Below are 10,000 nucleotides of genomic sequence, written 5' to 3'. Positions count from 1 at the left end.
GGTCGTATAACTTCTGCACAGGTACCGGCATCTCCAAATTTGTCAAGAGAGTTCATGACCCCTGCTCCCAGGCCAATCTGTCTGCTGTCTTCCTGGTCTGACAGCCTAGAGTTATGAACTACACTACCAAGGTATGTCTTTAATGTCCTCGCCACAAGCATGTAGCAACCAAACAGGTTCTCCCTAAAGTCCTGAATCTTGGTCTTGGTCCAGGACACCTCTAGACCTAAGGACTTTGCTTCATTACTAAATGCATCGAGAGCCACAACTAAGGATTCCAAGGACTCAGATAGAATAGCAACATCATCAGCAAAATCAAGGTCGATGATCTTGATATTGCCCATGACTTTGAACAGTAGCTCTGCCCAGCATCCAGTCCATGCAAGTGTTGAAAAGTGTTGGTGCAAGCCTTGTCTCCTGAACTAACAGGAAAGAAGTTCAACAGCTCCCCGCCCCCCACCCTACACACACAAACTAAACAGCACTTTCAGTATCATTATACAGACTTGCTATTAGTCCAATAAACCTTGTTGGAATTCCTCTTTCTCAGGATCTCCCAGAGTGATTCCTGATGCACTGTATCGAACGCCTTCTTGAGGTCGATGTAGGCTGCAAGCAACCAACACCCGAACTCATGACAAAGCTCTACAATGACTCATAGTGCATGGATACAGTCTATTGTGGACTTACCAACAGTGAATCCAGAGTGCTCCGACCTCTGATGCCTTAGTAGGTGGTCTCTGATATGTCTCAGAAGGATGTGGGTGAGAACCTTGCCTGGCATTCTGAGCAGTGTGATGCATCGGTGATTGCTGCAGTCCCATCGGCCCCTTTTCCCCTTCCAGAGAGGGATAACCACACCCCTCAACAGGTCAGGGGGAATGGTACCGGACCGTCAGATGGCAAACAGGACAGCATGCAATCCCCACACCATGGGTTCACCACCAGCCTTTAACAGTTCATTTGGGATGCCGCATATACCTGCTGCTTTACCGCTCTTCAGCTTGGAGTTGGCCTCCCCCCCCTAACTTCAGTTAGGGAGGGAGGATCCTCACTGATGGGTGGGTCTGGCAACGGAATCTCGGCAACCAAGTTAATTGTTGGTGGGTCAACCTGGTACAACTGCTTAAAATACTCAGCCCAGGGCTCCCGCACCGCAACAGGATGTGAGACAATCTGGCCACTTACTAAGCGAACTGCTGTCACCTGTGAAGAGAGCTTGGAGTTCAGCTTTCTCGGGGCTTGGTATGCAGGACGAAGGTCATTTACCAAGAAATGGGCTTCGGCCTCCTCTGCAAGACTTGTCCCTTCTTAACAGTGACCGAGTTCTGTACACCTGAGAATGGTGCAAATCCTGATCCCCTGTCAGACTAGCCACACAGCAAGCATCTGTTGCGTCCAGTGTCTCTTTATAATAGAAATTCTGTCTTGCTCTCCGGCTTTCACCAATCGTCTTGGGCTGCATCAAGTGTTTCTCGCTTGAAGGTGTTCCACAGTAGTACTGGATCCGTCAGATTGTCAAGCAATGCGAAACGACCAGAGACTGCCTCGGCAATCCCCCGGGAACATTCCCTCTCCCTCAGCCTGTCCAAGTGAAACACCCTGGGGTGATCATTGAACCGCTGGGGAAATTTGAAGTGGACTCGAGGATAGCTACAACAATCTATGGTCAATACCACAGATTTCGGCAATCCTATACACCCTGCAGTTCTGGAGGATCCTCCAACGTGTGCTAACGAGTATGTGGTCGATCTCATGGCTGCATTACCCACATCGCTGTGCCATGTCCAACGATGTGGGTCTAAGCACTGGTACCAGGAGCCATAAATCTTCAATTTCTAGGACCTAGCAAAGTCCCGGAAAAGGAGGCTATTCTCGCTGCCGGTATCAGCTCCCGAACCATAGGGACTGACACACATCTCATAGCTAGCTCGATCAAAGCCAGATACTGCATTAAAGTCACCCAGAACCATCCGTATATCTCACCGGGGACACCTGTCTGACACAGATGCTACTGTGGCGTAGAACATCTCTTTCATGTTGTTTACAAACATCGGTAGGAGCAAAAATAAGAGACATGAAGCCAAAATGCTAGCTTCACTCTTTACCATTATACGCTTATCGACTGGAGTAACCACTACTACCGAGGGAAGGAGTCTACTGTATACGATGACCGTTGCTGCGGCCCGATCAGTAATAGGTGTAGCCACCTACACTGATCGTGCCGCTGCCAAGTCTTCTCACCTCCGAGAGAGCAGCCACCTCCACTCTCAACTTTCCCAGCTCCCTTGACAGCAGCGGCAAACGATCATCCTGACGCAAAGAACGGACGTGCCAAGCCCCCACCCTAACTTCCCGCCTGAGGTTTATCCACGGGCAATCACTCCGGGTGGACGCCACCTCTGCCACACCCCGCCGACGCTGCTGTGTAGATAGATGTATATATATGTATAAATATATGAAATATGTATATATAATCCATATGTACATATATATATATTATATATAAATAAATATATATACACATATACACATTTTTACACATATATATACATCTATATATATACATCTATACATATACATATATATATATATATATATGTATGTATGTATGTATGTATACATATATGCACACACACACACACACACACACACACACACACACACACATATATATATATATATATATATATATATATATACATACATATATGTCTGAACAATATGAACAAGGCATACTAGGCCCTAGCAGCTGCCTTCCTTCCTTCAGCGGACGCAGGTGTTCACTCTGCTTTATCTTTCGACACTTTTACGGCCAAAGCAAGTAAACGCCCTCCTAAGGAATAGCTGGATAAAAAGAACGTCTCGTCAGACAACGGAAAGAAGACATGAGAACAAGAGGAGACAAAAGACAGAGGCCTCGCTCGTTCCCACTGCCTCTCACCCGGGACGACGGATATTATGAAGATTACGAAGAAAAGTAGACATAAATCGTCTAAGGGCGTCTCTCGTCTGCACACGCGCGGTGGCGGGAGAGGAGACAGTGACTAGGAGACAGAACACCTCCTGGCAGTCCCGAGACAAGGATGGACTCGTTCTTTTCACATCGGTAAGAGGAGTGCTCATCTAAGTTGTCTAGAGAGGTATTGGGCGAATTAGTCCGGGTATTGGAAAGTTTATCAGGAGAACATACTGTCTTCCAGGGGCTAGTTGTTAAGAAGATTGTTAACAGCTAGATGGGGTAGTCACAACCGGTGGGGTCAGGTCTACTTCCGGTACATTTTGATTTAATCCTGTTCTGTATGTATTGTTATTATGTTGATTTAAAGAAGATGATAAATATAGTAAAACTAATACCTTTTTAAGTTGACCTGCAGTTAGTCAGAGTTTCCAGTTCTGCCTATTGAAAGAACTGGTTGTGGTAGTTGTACCAATTTATCGTAACAGTTATTATTTACAGATAAATATACAGCCTGTTTACTACAGCGGTGGCGGTTTTCCACGTTACTTTTCGTTACATTATGTATTTGACCGCCAGTTTTTTGTTGCAGCTAGGGGTTCCCCGAGACGCTGGGTTCTAATTTCCTATATTGTATTCTTTTTGTAGTTTTAATGGCTACTTTCAGTTTAGATTTGCCTTTTTTTTTTTTTCTTTGTATTGCAATATAGTGTTCATGCTACTTTTATTGTAGGAATATGTTCTTGTAATATTTAGTGCAAGCTGGTTGCTATATTGTTAGATTATTTCTTAACATTCCCAGTATCCCCCCCTCCCTTTTTTTGAGCTACAGAGTGTGGCACGGAGGTTGCTTACCGTCCGACACTGCTGACCTCTGACCGCGTAAGCGCTCCGTCAGCGGTCACTGGGCGAGCAGACTGCACCGGACTTTGGGAGAGAGTCCGCTCGGGTGGTGGTCAGGGTCAAGGTCTATATAAGTACAGGTCTCGTCACTTCGGAGTTCTGCGCAGGCCTATGACGTCACTTGGAGAGAGCTGAGAGCAAGGGGGGCGGGGGGAATCAGAGCATAGTAGGGTGGAAGGGAGATAATAGAAAACGGTGGTAAATGAGCTGATACTTTAGTAATTTTAGATGTCGGCACGTTGAACAATTTGCATATTGGACAGATTTTACAGGCGATGATTATCAGCGATTGTTTATAGGCCTATATCACATATTCTACGTGAATTTAGTTTTGTAATTTTCATGTTGCAGCTTAGACATGGCATAATAAAGACGTAAAATAGATTTAAAAAAAAAACATGGCATATGTAAACTCCAAATGTTTTTTGACGAATTTATTATAAAACAAATCATACAACAATAACAATAATAATGTTAATAATAATAATGGCAATACATAAACATAATAATAACAAATGTACATGTATAAGCTGCAACCAGTCACTGGGTATTGTGGCTTGCCGGTGCCGGTCAGTCAAGCGAGCGAAAACGGAGAGAGGGAGAGATCCTTACGGCTCTACCTCACATCAAAGAATGACCACACGATTAGCATCGAACCCCCAGGCTCTGTCTCCAGATGACGTCATGCGCGAGATGAACGAATTTGAGTCGCTTAGTGACGAGACCTGTACTTGACGGGTGACGGGCGTACGGGTGACGGGGGTTTGGGGATTCCGGGCGACGATAGTGGAGTGACTGGTGACGTCATAGCAGACTGCTTGGGTTGAGTCACGGGGTTCCGTGAGACGGTGCGACTGGGCAGGGCATCCCTGTGACGTCACGGGCGGGTTGCGGGTGCGCGGATTGTGCCACTAGGGAGGCGTAGTGTTGCCGTTTGTACCTCGGGATTTTGTTTTGTGTTATTTTTCTTGTTTTCGTTTTGGTAGTTTTTGCTCATGGATGAGGGTCGGCTGTTTTGGGGAAAGCAGCTGAGGATTTGATTTTTTTTTTTCCATTCGGACTCGATCTGCAACAGGGAGGGTATCCTCTTTGGTGGGGCGGGTGCCCGCTGCTGTAGACGATATTGTCACGTCAAGTGATCCTGTAAAACTGTGCATGACTCAACACTATGGCTAAAAGGGGAACAAAAAACGCACCTTACCTGGGGCAGGGATCTTCTACTGACGACTCAACTGGGGAAGGATAAATTTAGCCCTGGAACGGCTGCGGGGGGAGCCGTTGAGCATTTGTAAGTTCTGGAGGGCTGCAAATACTACCAAGGATGTTAAGTTCTTTAAAGGAGCGGCTCCTGCTATGCCAAGTCTAAGCACACTAGTGGTTAGGTTATGTGAGATAAGGTAGAAGGATGGGGAGCCAATTACTAATTTTTTCAATGGTCTGTACCAGGTTGCTTGGGAGTTGGTGGGCATCAAGGAGTTGGAGCCTATCATTATGGGCGCATTCTGCTTGTTGGTGAAGGATTTACCTGTTTCCTTCGTCCTAAAGCATACATTGGATGATATTGTTTCGCCGACCACACTTTTAGAGTTCTATAACTCATGGGTGTCTGACAACCCGGAGTTAGTGGTCTCAGCTAAGGCAAAGGCCTCAGCTGGCACTTGGTTACGGCTGCTACATCACCTAGAGTGCCGGTGCAGGGTCTTGCAAAGGGAGAGATGAAGACTGGGAAGCAGGCGAAGGGCCTGTCAACCCCTTTGCCTCCCCAAGGTAAGCTGGGTCCTAGTAGGGGACATTCTAGTATGAGCATCGGAGAAGTACGACGGAATACCGGCGCTCCTGCTTGCCTATATTGTAGTAGCGAAGGTCATTCAATGAACGAATGTTCTGCATTCATTTGGATGATTGGATGATTAGGGGAGAGGGGATCCCCACCCCAGGTAAGGTGCATTTTTTGTTCTCCTTTTGGCCATAGTGTTGAGTCATGCACAGTTTTTCAGGATAACTTGCACCAGTTACATGGAGGGTCACAGGCCGGAGGGGCCGGTGTCATTCGGGGGGGGCGTCGCCGGTCGCAGGTGTGAGAGATAGGAGGCCAGGAAATATGGTGTGCTTCTATTGTCAACAGCCGGGTCATATGAAGATACACTGTCCGGTGCGACTTCAGAAAAAGGAGGGTGGACAGGCCGCTCCGCCTCCTTATTCAAAAAGTGACGAGGGGAAGGGGAGCACATAGATGTGTTCCCTGAAGATGGTTCATGGTAAGGGTGAAGGGGACTTTGGCTCGAAGATCCATTCCTTCTTCAGGGAGGGAGGGGGTAATAACCGTACAGTCTTTTGGTGCGGGGTTACTTCTTTTTTATTTACTTTTGGGTGAACTAACAAAGGTCGTGTTTGATATGGGAGGGGGATGTTCATTAGTAAGAAGTAAATTTTTACATGGAAGGAATATCGAGGTAAGGGATTCCAGTCTCAGGGTCAGGTGAGGTGGTGTCACTGACATAGGCCAGAGAGTGGAGGCCGATATTCCACTGAAGTTTTGTCCAGTAAAGGTTAGGAAATTTGTAATTAGGTTGTGATCTTATACGGGAACATCAGGTTGTATTTGTTAACCATACACCTGTCGATCGAGGGTCAACAGGTAGATGTGGTGTGGAGTCTTTCAGAAGCAGGCTCAGTTGCTACCGTGTTAAATGATTGTGGGGGACGCCCTACATACAGTGCAGGGAGACCGACTCCGGGGACGCCTGGCATGTCGGCCCCTGGGGGAGCAACGGGAGCAGATCAGAAGGTACTCTTAAATGAGGAGGACACTGTAGATAACAGTATAGCATAGAGTGGAGTAGCCACATTAAGAGAGAGTCAGATTTTAGATGCACATTCCTGCGGAGTATTAGATTTAGAACTCAGTGGGGATGGAAAGGTTCAGGGGAGGATAAGTTCCATGTTGTTTATACCACGGGAGTTGACTGGCTTAAGACTTTCGGAACGGGTAGTCAGGATACAATGATCCAGGAATCGTCTTTGGTTTAGGGTTCCATATGCAGTGAAAGAGGATTTTCCTGTTGAGGTAGAATCAACGGTCTGCATAGGGGACGCCGTCGAGTTGCAGAAACGTCAGCTTGACGAGGACATGGTTGCAATAGGAGCTGTCAGTGTTAGCATAAGTACTACAGGAAACAGGGTAGTTAGGTTGTTAGAGGAGGCTGGTTTGCAAAGGGTTCAAAGGAATATGACATGTTGTCAGGGATAGTTTGGGAATTTCCAAGGGTATTTTCTCTGGGTGACGAACCATTGATGATCTCTGATCAGTTTTTCCATGAGATAAGGGCAGAAGGACCACCTATCTATAAGAAGTCATATTTAATTCCTTTAAAATATAGGGAAGAGATTAGGCACCAAATCGAGGATAAAATGGCACAAGGGGTTATTTCGCCTTCGTGATCCCCTCATAACAGTCCTTTAGTACCTGTCCAGAAGAAAGAGGGGAGTCTGAGACTATATGAATTTTTGATTATTGAATGAAGTAATTCAGGATGATAGGTATCCACTGCCTCACATAGATACGGTCCTACAGCGAATGGGTCGAAGTAGGATTTTTTCTTGTCTTGACCTTCGTCAAGGCTATCATCAAATCCCTCTGACATCATGAAGTAAGGAACTTACGGCTTTCTCGACTCCGGAGGGGCACTATCATTTCAATGTGTTACCTTTCAGATTGAAGGATGCTCCTGCATCCTTCCAGAGTATCATAAACTAGGTTCTCACCGGATTAGTAGGTGGGGTTGGGTTTATGCACTTAGATGACATTGTTGTTCTTGGAGATTCGTGGGAAGAACACTGTAATGATTTAAGAGCAGTGTTGTTACGGCTACAAGAGGCCAATCTCGCACTGAAGCTGTCAAAGTGCGTATTCTTCAAGTCACAGGTAGATTATTTGGACCATATTATCTCAGCAGATGGGGTAAAACCTCAGCCACAGAAGGTTAGGGCGATGAAAGACTATCCCTTTCCAGTTACTATGCGAGAATTGCAGGCATTTTTGGGCGCTGCAAATTACTATCGCAAGTTCACTAATGGGTTTGCAGACAGCATAACCATTAGTAGATTTAACCAGAGGGCTTCGCCCGGTAGATAATAAGAGTAAATTACAATGGAGTTCTGAGGCAAAGGAGGCTTTTGAGCTTCTGAAGGGAGCCCTAAGTGAAGATATAGTACTGAACTTCCCGGATTTTACTTGGAACTTTGTACTAGCCACGGATGCGAGTAAATTTGCCATTGGAGGGGTCCTTCAACAAAGGGACGATGCCGGGGTATTACGGCCTTTCCGGATTTTCAGGAGGCTGCGTTGCGGTTGGAACACAGTCTCCCAATCTCAGGTCATGCTACCCTGGTTGGCATGTTTGCAGTCTTCATAGACATGAAAGAAGCAGTGCGAATATTTTGTAGAAAGTGTGAAACGTGCATACATTATAAACCGGCGCGGGAGGTTCCAGCATACTTACTAAGTTTTCCAGAGGTCACTGAACCTTTTCAGAGGGTTCACATGGATTAGTGGGTCCTTTTCCCGTGGCGGAGGGGTTTAAGTATATTCTCATAGTGGTGGATGCCTTTATGTGGCCCCTTTAAAAACAAAGGAGGCACCAGAGATAGCAAGAGACGGTAGTGATAAATGAGGGAGCTCCAGGACACATCGTAACGGATGGGGGTCGGGAGTTTGTAAATGAGTTCTAAAGGGAATTATGTACACAGTTACAGATGGGTAGACATGTGATAACTCCATATCACCCTAGTTCAAATGGCCAGGTAGAAAGAGTAAATGGTGTCTAAACTAAAATTCTGAGGACCTTGGTTTGGGACAATCAGATTAGTTGGAATGTGATGTTGCCTGTGGCCACATTGCCATACAACACCGCATACCATCGGATAATTAGGGATTCTCCGGTTTTTGCTTTGAAACACCGCGATCCAAAATGGCCATATATGCTATTTGCAGACTTACAGGATTATAACTTAGAGGATTATTCTCAGGAACTTCAAGTGATAGGTAGTAAGGTTTTCAAGCACTGCCAGTATCACATCGAGGAGGAGATAAAGAAAAGGCCACGAGATAGACCTCGGGCAAGAAACCGTCCCATAGTAGAGGGTGACAGAGTATTTGACGAGGCGGTACCAAAGCCTGGGCTGAGTAAAAAGGTACAGCCCTTATTTACTGGGCCTTATCGAGTGATAGATAGGGCAACGGAGGTGGTATATAAGTTACGAAGGCTGTCGGATCAGAAGGAATGTAAGATTCATGCTGATAGGCTAAAGTTGGAATCGTCCCTTTGCTCAGGCCAGAGGGGGAAATGTAAACAGGGCATATCCTATTCATGACCCTATTAGCTCTAAGGATCAAGAGGAAACTCAGGGGTAAATAATAAATAGTGAGTGGAAGAGTACTCACTTATTTTCTGTAATGTAGTTCTCATGTTGGGATATTTTTCAGATCATTTTGGGAGTGGGGGCCCGGATGGAGATAGAGGATTCTTTGGCAAGCACCAGCTAGTTTTTATTTCGGAGGGACAGGTCCTCTACACTTTGTCTGTGCAGATCATACCTATACAAGTAGAGAGGACACGACTTAACGGGCCTTTGCTTGAGCTAGAGGAGGCTTAAAAAAGACTGGAGGATTCCGTGGGATTGTTGGACTGCGCAGTAAAAAAGTTGGTAAAGTCAGTGGGTGAGACCCAGCGATTATTTTTGCTTAGTCTGACTGGAAAACTATAGGTCAGCCTTAAAAAGAATCAGACAGGACCAATACTCATTGTTGGGTGGTTTATGAGAGGCAGTTAAGGGGCAGTTGTCACCGGAACTTTTTCCGCCGGGCAGTGTTGGACTTGTTATTACATCTCTCACAGGAGGGTGTACATTAAATTTTCCCCCCAAGGGAGCAGGATGTTCATCTGTATTATGATCTGATACATGTGACAGTTTGGCCAGGGATTTCTTCTGGACAGCTGATTATGTATCTGGCATTCCCCTTGCCGGGGTTGAAGTTGCATGTCTTCAGTGTCCATAGTTTCCCGAGACCGGGAGACCATCTTTATACAAACAAAGATATTTGCCTCGCATCTGTTTGTTTCAGAATCCCGGGACATG

General features: G+C 46.0%; 1 protein-coding gene across 1 annotated transcript in view; it reads left to right on the top strand.

Annotated features, from left to right (window-relative positions):
• Positions 1 to 2,876: 2,876 nt before the first annotated feature.
• LOC113800942 (uncharacterized) overlaps positions 2,877 to 10,000 on the top strand; it is a 21,380-nt gene continuing 14,256 nt past the window's right edge. The window contains exon 1 of the mRNA XM_070131854.1: positions 2,877 to 3,109. The gene's annotated coding sequence lies outside the window, so the exon portion shown is untranslated. The remainder of the gene's footprint in view (positions 3,110 to 10,000) is intronic.

The sequence above is a fragment of the Penaeus vannamei genome, chromosome 2 (genome assembly GCF_042767895.1).
Source record: "Penaeus vannamei isolate JL-2024 chromosome 2, ASM4276789v1, whole genome shotgun sequence".
NCBI lineage: Eukaryota > Metazoa > Arthropoda > Malacostraca > Decapoda > Penaeidae > Penaeus > Penaeus vannamei.
Note: the sequence above shows the minus strand (reverse complement) of the source record. Positions and strands in the feature narration are given on the sequence as shown.